This window comes from Macrotis lagotis, chromosome X (genome assembly GCF_037893015.1).
Source record: "Macrotis lagotis isolate mMagLag1 chromosome X, bilby.v1.9.chrom.fasta, whole genome shotgun sequence".
Classification (NCBI taxonomy): domain Eukaryota; kingdom Metazoa; phylum Chordata; class Mammalia; order Peramelemorphia; family Peramelidae; genus Macrotis; species Macrotis lagotis.
This window is the reverse complement of record NC_133666.1, coordinates 509,112,715-509,127,607: the sequence shown is the minus strand read 5'-3', so window position 1 is coordinate 509,127,607 and position 14,893 is coordinate 509,112,715. Positions and strand designations below refer to the sequence as shown.

The 14,893-nt window shown below is 33.4% G+C and overlaps 1 long non-coding RNA gene across 13 annotated transcripts in view; it reads left to right on the top strand.

Moving 5' to 3' along the window:
• Positions 1-14,893, top strand: part of LOC141502231 (uncharacterized) — a 481,284-nt gene that overhangs the window by 111,185 nt on the left and 355,206 nt on the right. The gene's annotated exons all lie outside the window — the stretch shown is intronic.

Here is a 14,893-nt window from a genome sequence, read left to right as displayed (position 1 = left end):
GATATGTATAGAAGTCAACACAGAAGCAGCAAAAACAATATCCCAGGCAATATCTACTTAAAAATTTCGACAAATTTCTTCTCAGATAATATGCTGTATATTAAAAGAATATACCTACAGTATAAAAATAGATTTATAAAAATTGTAAGTTACTAAGTTAATAGTTTACCTAGTATATTTTACCATTATAAAAATAGTCAAATATTCAATAGAAGTACAAAATGACATTTATTATTAAATATTTTTATTTATTTGATATTTAATAACATTTAAATATTTGCTTTGAATTCTAGCTTTCTCATTTTCAAAAATTCATTTTAAAAATTGAATAAATTCTAGGTTTTCTCAATTTAAAAAATGAATTTTTTCATTTTCATTTGATTCAAAGAACTCAATTCAATGATAATTTTACTGTTATGGAATACTAATATTCATCAGTGAAAAAAGTTATATATAATTTTGAAAATTATAAAAAAATAGTCTAGTGTAAGACTATGTTCTCCCTAACTCTAATTTAACTATATTCTATTAGCTAGGTAGAACTGGGCTCTCCTTGTTGTGCCCACATATGGAAAATATTTCACACTTCATAGTTGGGGCCCAACTGAAATAAGGGGAATGAATGTATATTTCCAAACTATTCCATATGTGTTCATGTCCTCCATCACCCAGAGCTGTTAGACACCAACTCCAAAGGTGGGATTACTTGATTTGATGTCAGCAGGCCCTCTGACCTCAGCATCAAATTATTACGCTTGTGAGTATCTGGGATGAGAAGAACCTGAATTTTTGGTCCCTTCATCCTGCTTTGGGGTTGCAGGGAATTCTGACCTATTCTCATTCCTCAGACATCTCCAGAGTCATGAACCATTTCGAAAAGTCCACTCTGGTTCAGACAACTTAATAGAAGTTGATGTTTTAGCATACTTTCCAGAGATGGCCAGATAAGCAATGGGCCTTCTCTGGACATGTAATGTTAACATTTTATTTTTCTGTATGTGCATATGAATGTACCAGATTGTGTACAAGCATTTTTCAAAGGATCAGATGGTGTAGTGGGAAGTTAAGAGTTCCAGTCTTGGTTCTGTTGCTCTGTGACCTCTGGTCAGTCTCTATTTCTCTTTGGACCTCAGTTTCCTTATGCATAAAAAAATAGACCTAGTTAGTACCTCATGACTCTGATAATCTTTGGCCTGTAATATCTGTTACTATGGTTCAATAGTTTTCTTGTTTATTTTTCTGTCATATTTTGGACCTTTTCTACATTTTTTTTGAGTGGGTTTGTGGCCCAACTTATAGCTTTTGGGTGTATTTATGAGGATAATAATGGATCTTTGGATTAACAAAAGGGTGATATGAGACTCAAATGAGATAATGAATCGAAAGCACTTTGCAAATCTTAAGAGTCTATATAAATGCCAGTTGTTGTTGTTCATTATTATTATTATCATTATCTTCCTACAGTCACAAGCGTCTAGCCTGGTGATGACTTCATTCTCTGAGCCTTCTATTTCATTCTTGCTGAGCTCTTCTAAAACAATTCAAGGGGATACTGATAAATGCTTTACAATCAGGCTTTCCAAAAGGAAAATAATGTGATCACAGGCAGTTATAAGTTTGATTTGTATTACTAACACTTTATTAAGTCTAGACAACCAACAAAACAAATCAAGACCTAATTGATAGTGATTGCCAAATTTAATAATTGGATTCTTGCTGGTTAGAGCTGACTTCAGCACCTACTTGGAAGAGACCTTAGAACTTATCTAGATTAATCCTTTTACTTTGTAGATAACACAACTGGGGTCCAGATTAGAGAAGATGCAACATGATGCAGTAATATTTGTATTAGGATTTAGAGTCAAAGATGCCAGCTCTGCTCCATACTACCAATGTGATCTTGGGCAGGTGACTTCAGTTCTTCACCTCGCTTTCCTTGTCTATAAAATGGGCACATTGAACTAGTTGGATCTCTAAGGACCCTTTCAACTCCCATGTTATTTCAAAAATCTATTGGACTATCTTGTGGAATGGAAGATTACTTCCATGATTTTCTCTTCTATTCCCATCTATTCCCATTCCTCACCTATCCCATCAAGTTAGCCCAGGATGTCCTCCAGTCATTACACCAAAAGGCGTTTGCCAAACTGGAGATATACCAAGTGAATGGGAGGAAACAAAATTCTTGGAGTATATACCAGGACAATGAGGAATGCAAAATGCACTTATACATTTTTATTCTATATTAGTAGAGGCCATATTAAAGTAGATGATGCCTAGACTGACTGAAGACCCAAGGTAATTCCTTGGTTTACTTGGGGTACTACTACTGGGGGTGCTACAATGTCTTTTGCCAATCTATTGTAATATCTCAAACTCATATTGGATCCTGAATGGGGAAGGTGCACTGAACTGGCATAAGTGACCTTTTACTTTGGCTCCTGTCTTTGATATAATGTATATAGTGACATAGTGGAGAAAGTCTTACAGACTGGTGTTTCTCCCCCTCACATCATGGTTTCCTTGTCTCTACTTCTCTTGCAAACCGAACTGAAATTGAAAAAAATATATACATGAGAAAGGGCTCTTTGTAGTCATGTTGCCTGAAGAGACATTGGCACCCCATCATTGTTCCCATCAGCTATACAAATAAGGAGCACCTTTAGATTATGCATTAGGTATTCTTATCTTAGTGGTATTTTAAAGCAGGTTTATTTTAACATCTCATTTCTGGAGCAATTGGGACAAACTGTGTGTGACCATGAAAACTAGAATTTGATTGCCCATTAGGTCAGCTCAGTGAGCTCTAGCCACTCAGACTCAAGTGGATCTCTTAGATCTGATGTGCCAAGGGGGCTCCTGTTAATGGGGGAGGGAGGGAATGCAGAAAAGGTGACTGTATTTTAGCTTATGCTTGAATATCTTCTCTTGGGAGATCCAATGAGCTGTGCAATACCCTCACTGCTAGCCATATGGAACTATTAAAATCTTACCTAGCATTTTTCATTGTTATTCACTATATAGGTATTTTTCATGACTACACATGAGATAACTTAAAAAAAATATTCAGGTCTGTGAGAAGGAAAAAGGCCTCATATAAGGGAGAAATGTCAGACTCATTACAATGCCTCCATCCTAATGACCTGATACTATTCATTGGTTGTGGACAATAAAACAAAAACATATGGCTCATTTCTTCTCTAGTGCTGGATCTCTGGATATTGCTGAAGATTCATGCTTATTTCCTTAAAAAGTTTTCCAACTTGATCATCATTCAATATATCTCACACTTCACAACCTTGTTGGTAGAATTTACTTTTTCACCCACTCAGAATCTAGTGGAAAGACATCATGTGGTAATGGTCTTCTTGATTAGAATTCTTGTTCTCAGTTATTAGACCTCATTTAACTAAGGTGACTAACTGCCTCTAATATTCAATGAATTTCTGCTAAAATAATTTTATTTCTTAATCCTTTTGTGTAAACTATAGCTTCTCTCTCTCTCTCTCTCTCTCTCTCTCTCTCTCTCTCTCTCTCTCTCTCTCTCTCTCTCTCTCTCTCTCTCTCTCTCTCTGTATTTTCCTTTACTTATCTCTTGTACTGAAACATTAAAAGACTGCCTAGGGAGGATGGAGGCTGCCTTAACTAACTTAGGGATATAAAATCGTAAGCTTATTGACCATGAACCAGATGAAACTGAACATAGGAAATCAAGCCTGACTACATCAATAAACCCTTCAGAAAACTGACATAATGGGCAATAAACCCCTGTCCTTTTACATATAACCACTTAGGTATGATATTCAATAATTTGCCAATTAAAATTTCCTGCTTCTTTGCATATATATATATATATATATATATATATATATATATATATATATATATATATATATATATATATATATAGTGTTTTTTTTAATCCCCCCTTATTATGGGGTCAAATTAAACTCAAATTTCCATCTATTGAATATTTACTCACCCTCACTTGTAATAAAATGACCAATAGCATATGATGTCTGAAAGATCCTGGAATTAGAGAGGTGATAGGGCTCTTCTTGTATCTGGCAACCTAGAAGGGTTGTTGGCCTGAGCAAAGAAGATAGGACCAATGAAATCACAATAAGCCATAGCCTTGAGTCTTTGAGTAGGCTAGACCAGACACTAGACCAGACACTTCAGCTTCTTGAGGAGAAAGTGTGGCTAGCACATTGCCACCATGAAAGAATTTGCTTTGTTCTGATTTTTAAAACAAGATTCGTAATCAGTCAGAACCCCAAACTTTTTCAGAGACAATAATTAAGTGACTAGTTATAACCTCTGAGAAACAAATAAACACTGTCTTCATAAGTGGAGTAAAAGATATGCCCTGTCTGTGCAGGTGTTCAGGTGCACCCTAATTTTTTAAAAATTGGTATTTTGTATTTCATTTTAGAAATCTTATTTTAAGGTAAAGTTTTAAGAAAAAGTCTTTAAAGATTGGTTTTTTAAAAAGAAAATAAGTATAGTTTAGTTTTAATTTCTTCAGTTTGATAAAAAAGTGATGTCCATTATGAATGAATAATCAAAAAATGTCTTAAAATAAAAATTAAACTTAACTACGTATACATCCTAATGAAATATGCTATATATCTATTGATTGTTCATTCAAAATGAGATCTTATCAGTTATAATTATTCCTTTCAATTATCTAAAAATGAGACAAGAGGGTAGCCTGTATTAGTTGTACATAGAATAAAAGTTTATGGTCAGAAGGAAACTTTTGCACCTATCTCTTCAACTTTTGATGACCTATTCTGATGACCAGAATTCCTTCTCTCATTTTAGACTTTCAGATTGTTAAATTCACTATATGTATTCACATTTATTTCTTCTTCGTTTTAATATTCTCTGATGGGGGAGAATATATAAAAATTTACCAGCTATAATTCTTACTATATAGTCTTCATCCCAAGGTAATTCTCTTTCTGGTCCATAGTAGAATATTTTGAGGATGGTTGAAATCTTAGAGTTTCTTACATAAGTTTCTAGTTTGTCCTAAATCCTGGGGAGGGTAGGAACAAAGAAACTTTCTTTAGTATGTTTTAAGGGATACAGCAAAGTGTTTTTGATTTATTATTGCCCCCTCCTTTTGTTACACTAACTCAGGATATCATATCTATCATGGCATTTACTGACACTGTATAGCTTATATTACTAAATAAATGTAGCCTGCAGATATTTAGGAATTTGGCTCCTACTAGCATGGGTTTGTTACATGATTATCAGAGAAGTATATCACAGAACTCATCTGTTCCTTAGTATCCTTTTGTCTGGAATGGGGATAATGATGGCAGCCTAGTCTCTCCAGCTATATAGTATTGTGAGATGAAAGCTATGAAATATCTTTTTTGAAAAAAATATTATTAAATTTATGAAATAAGATAACTATTTTATAACAGTACAATAAAAAGGGTGATTGCACACAAGGGTGTAAATTTACTATATAAACTTTCTGTTCTTTTTGAATACACAACAGAATTATCATGTAAATTTCCTCCCCCCTTCTTTTCCTCTCCCCCTACTTTGGATAAATCTGTCATTAGTAGACACAAATAGGAATATATGTGTAAAATTATTCTATACATTCTTCCATTTATCTATTATTTCTCTGGATACAGGTGGCATCTTTTGTGAAATGTCCTTTATAATTAATTGTCATATTTATAAATAGTCAAATTGACTTATTTGTTCAAAGTCATTCTTAAAACTAAATTGCTGTTACTGTATTCAGTGTTCTCTTGGTTATACTAATTTTATTTTTCATTATTTTGTGTCTTTCCATGGTATTCTAAAATAATTGAGATTATTTCTTATAGTATAGTAGTATTCCATCACAATCACATACCACAACTTGTTTCGCTATTCCCCAGTTGATGGGCATCCCTACAATTTGAGTTTCTTTGTCACCACAAAGAGAGTTGCTATAAACAGTTTAGAACATATAGGTTTGTTTATTTTTTCCCCTAAACATCTTTGAAAATAGACCTAGCTTTGAAATAGGTTTAAAAAAATAAAATATCAGTATGGAAATTTGTAAATTGAGACAAACTTTAGATCAGTGAGGGGATCTTGCTATTGAACAATGATCTTAATATTAATCCTTTTGTAAAGTGGATTTGTCTGTTTTGTTGATCTGAATTTTCGTTAAAAGGATTTCATTAATGAATTTTATGGTTTTTTTGTTTAATTAGTGGATGAAAGAATAGACCAGTAGTGTGATTTATAGCAGCTTGATTAATCAACTAACAAGCATTTTATTATCTACTCTGTTCTAAACACTGAGAATAAAAAATTTTTTAAAAATGAAACAGTCCCTGACCCCGAGGAGTTTATATTTTATTATTCAATATGGGTACTAATTCCTCAATACTCATTCTGTTAGTTGGTGGGACCATAGCATTTAAAGTGGAAAGAATAATATTAATAATTAATCATATTAAGAATCCTTGATCAAAGGGTAGGAAGTATGGGGGATAATCTGTGTGAGAGATAACCAGAATTTGATCTTTTCCTTACCAATCCTATACTGTCTCCCATTACTTTCAACCCTTTAGTCATATATAGTTTCAAGAGAATGAAAAAGTCATTCCAGAATTTTTACTATTACTTTTATTTTGATTGAGCAAACATTTTAAAAAAGATATATGAATAGTTACATTTTGGACATGTCTCCAGTTTTCAAATGGAATATAAGATCAATTCGATTTTAATTAGTCTTAAGTTTTACAAAGGAAAAATATAGGAGGCTTTGGAAGATATGGGTTCAAGTTCTATTTCTGATCCATATTGAAGGACAATTAATGAATCTTTCAGTGCCTCAAATATTTCTCTAAGCCTGCAAACTTTAGAAGTTATACAACTGCATTTGTAGGAGTTTCATCACTGGGATAGCAGGAAAATAACTCACACATATATTACTTAAAAATTTACAAAGTGTTTTATGAACCTCTCATTTGATCATAGAGGTCATGGAGTCCAAACCCCTCATTTTACAGATGAGGAAACTGAGTATCCCAGAGGGGAAGGGGTTTGCCTAAGACCACACAGATAATCTTCTGATGCTCTCGATTGTCTTCCTTCCACTGCATTGGATGGGCATTCCTACCATTGCGTGCTTACTATTCCTGGACCACTAGCTTCATGTCTTAAATCACTTAACTGTGATGTTTGAAATGCTCTTTTTGTTGTCAAAGCTATTCAGTATTCCTATCTCAGGGATACCATTCCTACTTACATTGGGTCCCAATCCTTCCATTCCAAAACAATCTGTACTTTAACATTCCTCCTTTGTCTTTAGCCCCCAGGAGAGGGAATTCCTTTGGCTTCCCCCTCACTCTCCCTTCCTTTTTCCCTAGCCTATTTTCATGTCTCAACCTGTTCTTTGCTATTTTATAAATTGCTTCTGTTCAATAAATGAATAATTCCATCTCCTCTGGCTTCACTAGTGAAAAATATGAAATGATGTGGAGATTAAAATAGTGTAATAGCTTCACTAGAAAAATATTATGTACTTGGTTACATTTGGAATTCCTCCCTTCCCTTTTTCCTTCTGGTATCCTGGGGTGGCCTACTGAAGAGAAAACACTATTTGATTCTCCCTGGGTGGCCAGACAGGAGTTATAAAGACTCTTGTTTGTTTTGTGTTGAGGCTTCAAAGGCATGCAGGCTCCCTTACATAAAGATTCAGTAAAAAAATAGGATCTTTCCTTTTTTTTTTTTTTGAAGTTGCTATGTATAAAGGGAAATTCAGAGCTACCATCCTTTGGAGCTACAAGCTAAAATGATCAGAGGATCTCTTTTCATCAGTCATCTTTGTTGTTTCTACCTTTGGCTATTGTAGTCAATCTTCTTGGAATATGACACTCAGATAAAGCTCCCCCTGTACCATATATATATGTGTGTATATATATATGTGTGTGTGTGTGTGTGTGTGTGTGTGTGTGTGTGTGTGTGTACTCACTATTACCAGCCCACATGCTTGAGAAATATTTTTAAAAACTTAAAAAAAAAAACCCCAGAGAGACTTGATTTTGTGTATATGTTCATAGTTCATAGCTGAGGTATGTGCCACTGGGACATATTCCAGCCCATGTGTTCTGCAGATTCCAATTAGCAAAGCCCTCCTGCTGCTGTGTAGGAGAAAAGTTTGGGTTAGGACTAGGGATTGCTAAGTGCAAGGTGTTCTTTAATGCATTCTTCGTGGAACTACCTCATTAGCACCTTGAGGTCGATAGTAACTCAGCTTGCACCATCTGCAAGTTTGGTATTTTTGCCTTTTGCGGTGTGTCAGCCATTTTGTTTACCTATGGTTATTTTCTACATTTCATAAAATTAATTGTACTTAATGGGCAAGGTAGAGAGTGCTGAATTACTTTAAGCCTGACAGGAGCTGAGCAGCTGTGTCCTAGATCAGACTACTGATCCATCTAATGGGTTGTTTTGCCATCTAACTCATTGGAGGAATTTGCTTAACCAATTACATGAATCCCTATATGGATAGAAATGACCTTGAACCCCAGAGCTAATTCTTTTGCTTTATATAATGCTTTCAATTTCTGTGTCTGGGTCATTCCTTTAAGGGATAGTCCATTATTACAAATCAATAGAATTTTCCCATTCCTTCTAAAATACATTCAGTCTATAGGAAAATTTTTTTATGATTTGTCAAGAAGTTTTCTCTTAGAAAGACATTTGAAAAGTAAGTAAGTTGAGGTATAAGCCATTAAAAAATTTAGTAGCCTTCAAATTTTCATCCATAGGAACCTACTCTAAACTCCAAATTTCTTTTTTTATTGATTAATGACATGTATGATAATTAGGAACTATTTTAAAGAGGAAATTCAAGGATTACCATGTTAATTTTTTCTATTAAAATCAGAAAAGGTTCAGGTATTCTATATGTTATGTATATACTATCTGCAATTTATTTATAATTAGTATTCTGATTTCATATGTATGAGTACTACCTTCAGTAATGTAGGCAGATCTTAATACCACCACCTTACCTCCCTCAACACACACACACACACACACACACACACACACACACACACACACACACACACTTTATATTATGAAATTCTTTTCCAGTTTTCTTTCATAGTTACTGTTGTAGATTTATGCAAGATAATGGAAACCTTCCTTTTGTTCTTTTAATATGTCAGAGGGACAGATGTATCACTTAGGCTATCCATCTGTAGTCTTTCATCTTTGCTACATGACCGATTCACCCTCTTTTCTATCCAAACATAGTCTTCTTTATTCACTTTTTTGTTGTCATTAGTAATATGCTTGGTACTTGTAATCTGTGTCTCCATGTCTAATCTTTGCTCCTATCTTCTTTCTCTCTGCTTTGTTTGTTTTTTGTCTTTTTTTTTTAATCCCCTGTTGCTGCTCCCATCTTTTGTGGCTTGAAATGCATTTTTCCTTTATAGAAATCAATAGATAATCAGAGGGCTCCTTCCCATGTGCTGGATGAATTGATCAATCATATCATTTTAAATGGAGCATCTTTTAGTCTTTGGCAACAGTTGACTGTTTATAATTCTGTCCAAACTTTGTTTCTTCATTGCCAGTGAGATATTTTTTCCCTTTTAGGTTAGATATTATTCTGTATCCTATAAAATCTAAGATTTTATGGAAGATACACATATTATATACAAAGACATCATTTAAATATCTTTGCTTAGATATGTTTTAAAACACAGAAACATTTGACTATACCATCATTCCCTTGTAAGATGTAGTGGAAAGAGGACTAGATTTGAAACCTGGAGATTTGTGTAAATAGATCCATTGCTTTTTTTTCCTCTCTTCATATTTTATTTTATTTCCATTTATTTTGTTAAAGACTTCCCAGCTACATTTTAACATCATCCATACACACACAAATGTGTATATACATACACACATCCATACACACCGTTATATAAACAAATGTTTTTGTATATGTTATCTCACATTGTATTATGTTATTATTTGATACTAATAAAGATATATATTATAAGCTGTAATTAATACTAATGACACAGGACTCTTGGAGGTCAAATGTAGCCTGCTAGTGAAAAGTTTCCTTAAATATATTTTATTTATTTTGTTAATTATTTTCCAATTAGCAGTCATTAAAATATTTTTGAGTTTTAAATTCTTTCCTTTCCTCTTATATACTACCCTCCTTGAGAAGGAAAGCAATTTTATTTTGATTATACTTGTGAAGTATATTCCCATATCATTCAAATTTGGAAAAGAAAAAAGACAAAAAAATAAAGAAAATAAAAATACTTCAACATGCGTTCAGAGGTCATCAGTTTTGTCTCTGGAGGTGGATGGCATTTTTCATCATGGAACACTTTTACATATGGTCAAGACAACAATGAAGTTAACCTATGTTCTCTTATCAATTTTAGTGCTATTTTAATCTTTACTTCTAGCTGCAGTGAACACATGCTAATGTACTCATGCCCATTCTTACACTGTAAAATATTTATAGTGGTAGGAAATATGTCAGGGATGATTGTGGGGGGAGTGCTGGTTGGCTAATAGTAAAATGAATAGCATGGTAGCTGGAACTTGTAGGTATTTGAGGTAGGGGATAGCTTGTTTTGGGTGGAGCAGTTCTCTTAAATTGTTGGAATGCATTTGAATCAGGATCTAGAAGGGAGAATATGGAAAATGTATTTTGAAATGATGGATACCTTGAATCCTTACCATTTAAAGGGATATTCTCTAAATAATTTCTAGGCCATTAACTGCTACCAGAATAGCTGGTTATTGCCATTGCTACTAAAACTTTCCTTTTTTGCTGTTGTACAACTTCTCTTTGTGTGGGGCTTAAAAATTAAAGAATAACTTAAAAGGTAGAAATAATAATTTTAAATTTGAATTTTCCTAAAATCTAATTTCATAGGATAGCTAATGACTATCAAATAATTTGTGTGTGAGAATGAAATTAGACAGGTACGGGTGAGTTGAGCGTCATTAGTATTATGTATAGAACATAATATGTAACTTAATTAGTATAACATAATAGTATAATAAAATTTGAGATAACATACAGAGTAGTAAATATTTTCTGATATGCCTCTGTGTGTATGGATGTAACTGCATGTAAATACACACACATCTATGATAGATAGATATGTATACAAACCTCTATATCTGTATAGAATATGCACACACACATACACATAGAGGCATAGGCATCTAGAAAAATCCAGTAGATACATATAGACTCAGCAAAGTTGTGTTGATAGCACAACTGAGCTTTCATGCCATTCTTGTGGACAAGATAAAGAGTTGTGGAGCTAGATGATGATACAGCTATGAGGAACTGACATTGGGGGAATGATTAGACCAAAAGAAATGACCATTAAAAGGTCAATGCAACATTAAGAAGACTTTTTCCAAGGGAAAATCCAGAGCTATTTACCATTTTTTTCACTCAATAACTTGTATCAAGTCATAGATATCATGCTTGTCAGTTTTTTCCCCAGAAAGATTTTATTTATTTTAAGTTTTACAATTTTTCCCTCTAATCTTTCTTCCCTCCACCCATCCCCACAGAAGGCAGTCTGTTAATCTTTACATTGTTTACAGGGTATACATGGATGTAAGTTGAATGTGATGAGTGAGAAATCATATCCTTAAGGAAGAAAAATAAAGTATAAGAGATAGCAAAATTACATAAAAAGATTACAGTTTTTTCCCTAAGTTAAAAGTCTTTGATCTTTGTTCAAACTCTGAAATTCTTTCTCTGGATACAGATGGATTCTCCATCACAGATACCCCCAAACTGCCTGATTCTTGCACGGATGAAATGAGCAAGTCCACTAAGGTTGATCATCACCCCCATGTTGCTGTACAATGTTTTTCTGGTTCTGCTCATCTCGCTTAGCATCAGTTTATGCAAATCCTTCCAAGCTTCCCTGAATTCCTGGTTTCTAATAGAACAATACTGTTCCATGATATACATATACCACAGTTTGTTAAGCCATTCCCCAACTGAAGGACATTTACCCAATTTCCAATTCTTTGCCACCACAAACAGGGCTGCTATGAATATTTTTGTACAAGTGATGTGAATATTTTTGTACAAGTGATGGCTTGTCAGTTTTAAACTATGTTGCCAAATTCCCATGCCTGAAATATTTTCACAAAGAGAATTGGCAGAGGTACACAATTAAAGGATTAGCAGGGGTGATTATTTAGGTGACAGTTAATGGCCTCAAAATCAGTTTGAGAAATGCTGCTTTAAATACTAAGACTTCATGAGCAGCATAGCTAACATTATATAATATATATGTATATATACATATATATATATACACAAATACACACACATATATAAACACAATAGTTACTGAGCAGATCTAAAAATATATTTACAAAGGTGGAATTGAAATAGACAAATTTTTATAGGGACAAATATAAGATTCTATACTTGAGTTAAAAATATCAGTCTTAAATTCAGGTTAGAATTCTCTATTGCTATACAGTTATCTCTTCCTCACTGTGACTTTTCCATTGAGTTTTCAATATATAGAAGGTCAGATAAGGAACTAAATAGGAATTTTTTAGGAGTTTTGCAGAAGACATAGATGAAATAAAACCAGCAGATGACATAGAAAAAGTTTAAAAACTCAGAAATGCATAAAATATGGATATATTGTATAATGTCTTTTTGTACCATAATAACTCAAACTTTTCTGGTATGAAGGAGGGGCCAAAACATTTTACACAGATTTTCCAAACTGAGGGAGCATTGCACCCCTAGGTGGAAGCGATAACTGTACAACAACTGCAATGAGAAAAGATCTAGGAGTTATGAGGGACTACTATTGTCACATGAATCAACAATATCAGTCAAAAGATGAATGGATGGGTGGCTAGGTGGCACAGTGAATAGAGTGCCAGCCTTGGAGTCAGGAGTACTTGGATTCAAATCTGACCTCAGACACTTATTAATTACCTAGCCGTGTGGCCTTGGGCAAGCCACTTAGCCCCATTGCCTTGAAAAAAATCTAAAAAAAAAAGATGAATGGAATTTTATATTTATTAAGAGAAACATTATGTCTAGGCCTAGGGGAGGTGAAAGTTCCATGCTTCTCTGCTTGAATTGGACAATAGCTAGATATCGTGCTTGGTTTTCAGAACCACATTTCAGGAAAGACATTAAAGAGTTAGAGTTCATCAAGAAGAATGTGATCAGGATGAAGAAAGGACTGGAAAACATGCCATAATGAGGAAGGAAATGGGGTTATTTAGTCTGCAGAGACTTAGATAGTTGTCCTCTAGTTTTTCATGTGAAAGACTTGTTCTGTTTGACCCAGAACAAGGAACCATTGGTGGAAGTTAAGAGTCAGGAAGATTTAGGTTTTATTTAAGGAAACATTTCTTAGCAAATAAAACTTTCTTAAAGTAGAATGTACTTCTTTAAAAAGTTAGTGGGTTTCTTCTTGTAAAAACTACCCCTTATAGATGCTGTTTAAGAGATTTTAATTAGTTTTGAATTAGACAATGTGGTCTCTGAATTTTCTTTTAGTTCTAAGAATCTGCGATTCTGTGGTGAGATTACTTTTTAACTGTATGTTTCTTCAATATGCTCACCAAGAAATCATCAGGATGCATTTGTTGATTGAGTGATGAATGTTTCATGGGGGGGGAAAGGTAAAACAAGATCCTATTCCTGATTTTCTTGGCAGAGATTATTCAGTTTTTTTAATATTTATTTTTTATATTCCAAGAGAAAAAGCTTCTGGCAAATGCAACTGGAGATTGTCTTTCAGGTTTTGCTCACACTAGCTTCTTCAGTTGACTAGCAAAATACTTTGTATCCAAAAATCACAAAAATCATTAGAAATAAATATCGTGAGCTTGGTTGGTCACATTTGGAAGATTTGTCAAATGTAAATCTGTGTTACACTTGGGAAGGTTAGTATGCCTCATTTAAAAATAAACATAATTCTAGTGTTGAGTAGAAACAGATTTTTAAAATATTTGATGTTTCATTGGAAAACAAATTTTTATTTTTCCAATTTAAAAAAAATGGGTGCTGGTGGACATTTTAAAACTCCCTCATTTACTTTATTTCATGCATTTTCTCCCTTTTTGGTGATATGCCAAAATATGCCAAAAATAAAGGTTCAATTTTATTTTCCAAGATGCAACAAAATCAATCAATTAGATTCAGGGATTTATTTATTCTTAATTAGTCTAGACTATTAAAACTGGATCAATGTAATGTTTTTAAATACATCTTTTAGGAAAAACTGTGTATGTATTTCTCAAACTCATTTTACAACACACATTTAATCACTCTTCATATGATATATTGTGAAAGAGAAGGTAGCCTAAACATTCTCTAAGTCTTTTATCTTTGAACATTACTTTATTTCTAGCTGAGAAGAAAAAACTACTTTTCATGATTATAGTATATGATTTATGTGTTTAAAATGCCTTCTTTATATTGAAATATAAAGTTTCCAGTGATACTAAATATTGCCACCTGTTTTTAAGTGATTGCTTTTTTATTTCTAGGAAGACCCAAAATCAGAAATTAGAAGCACTTTCTAATCCATTGAAGGTTAGAAAGATAATTTGAATTTATTGAAGAATTTTTAATTTATACTTTCAAACTATTCTTAATGTCACATGGTTGAAGGACTGCCTCTATCATGATCATGAGCTCTGCCTCATGGCCATTTGACAGATGAAGGGAATGCAATTCATATGAGCTAGATGTCAGATCTGGGCTCTACACCAAACTATACTAATAATTAACTGGATGATAACTTCTTTGTGCTCAACTCTTATTAATTCTAGTATCTTCCCTCAGTTATTTCCTTTTTATCTT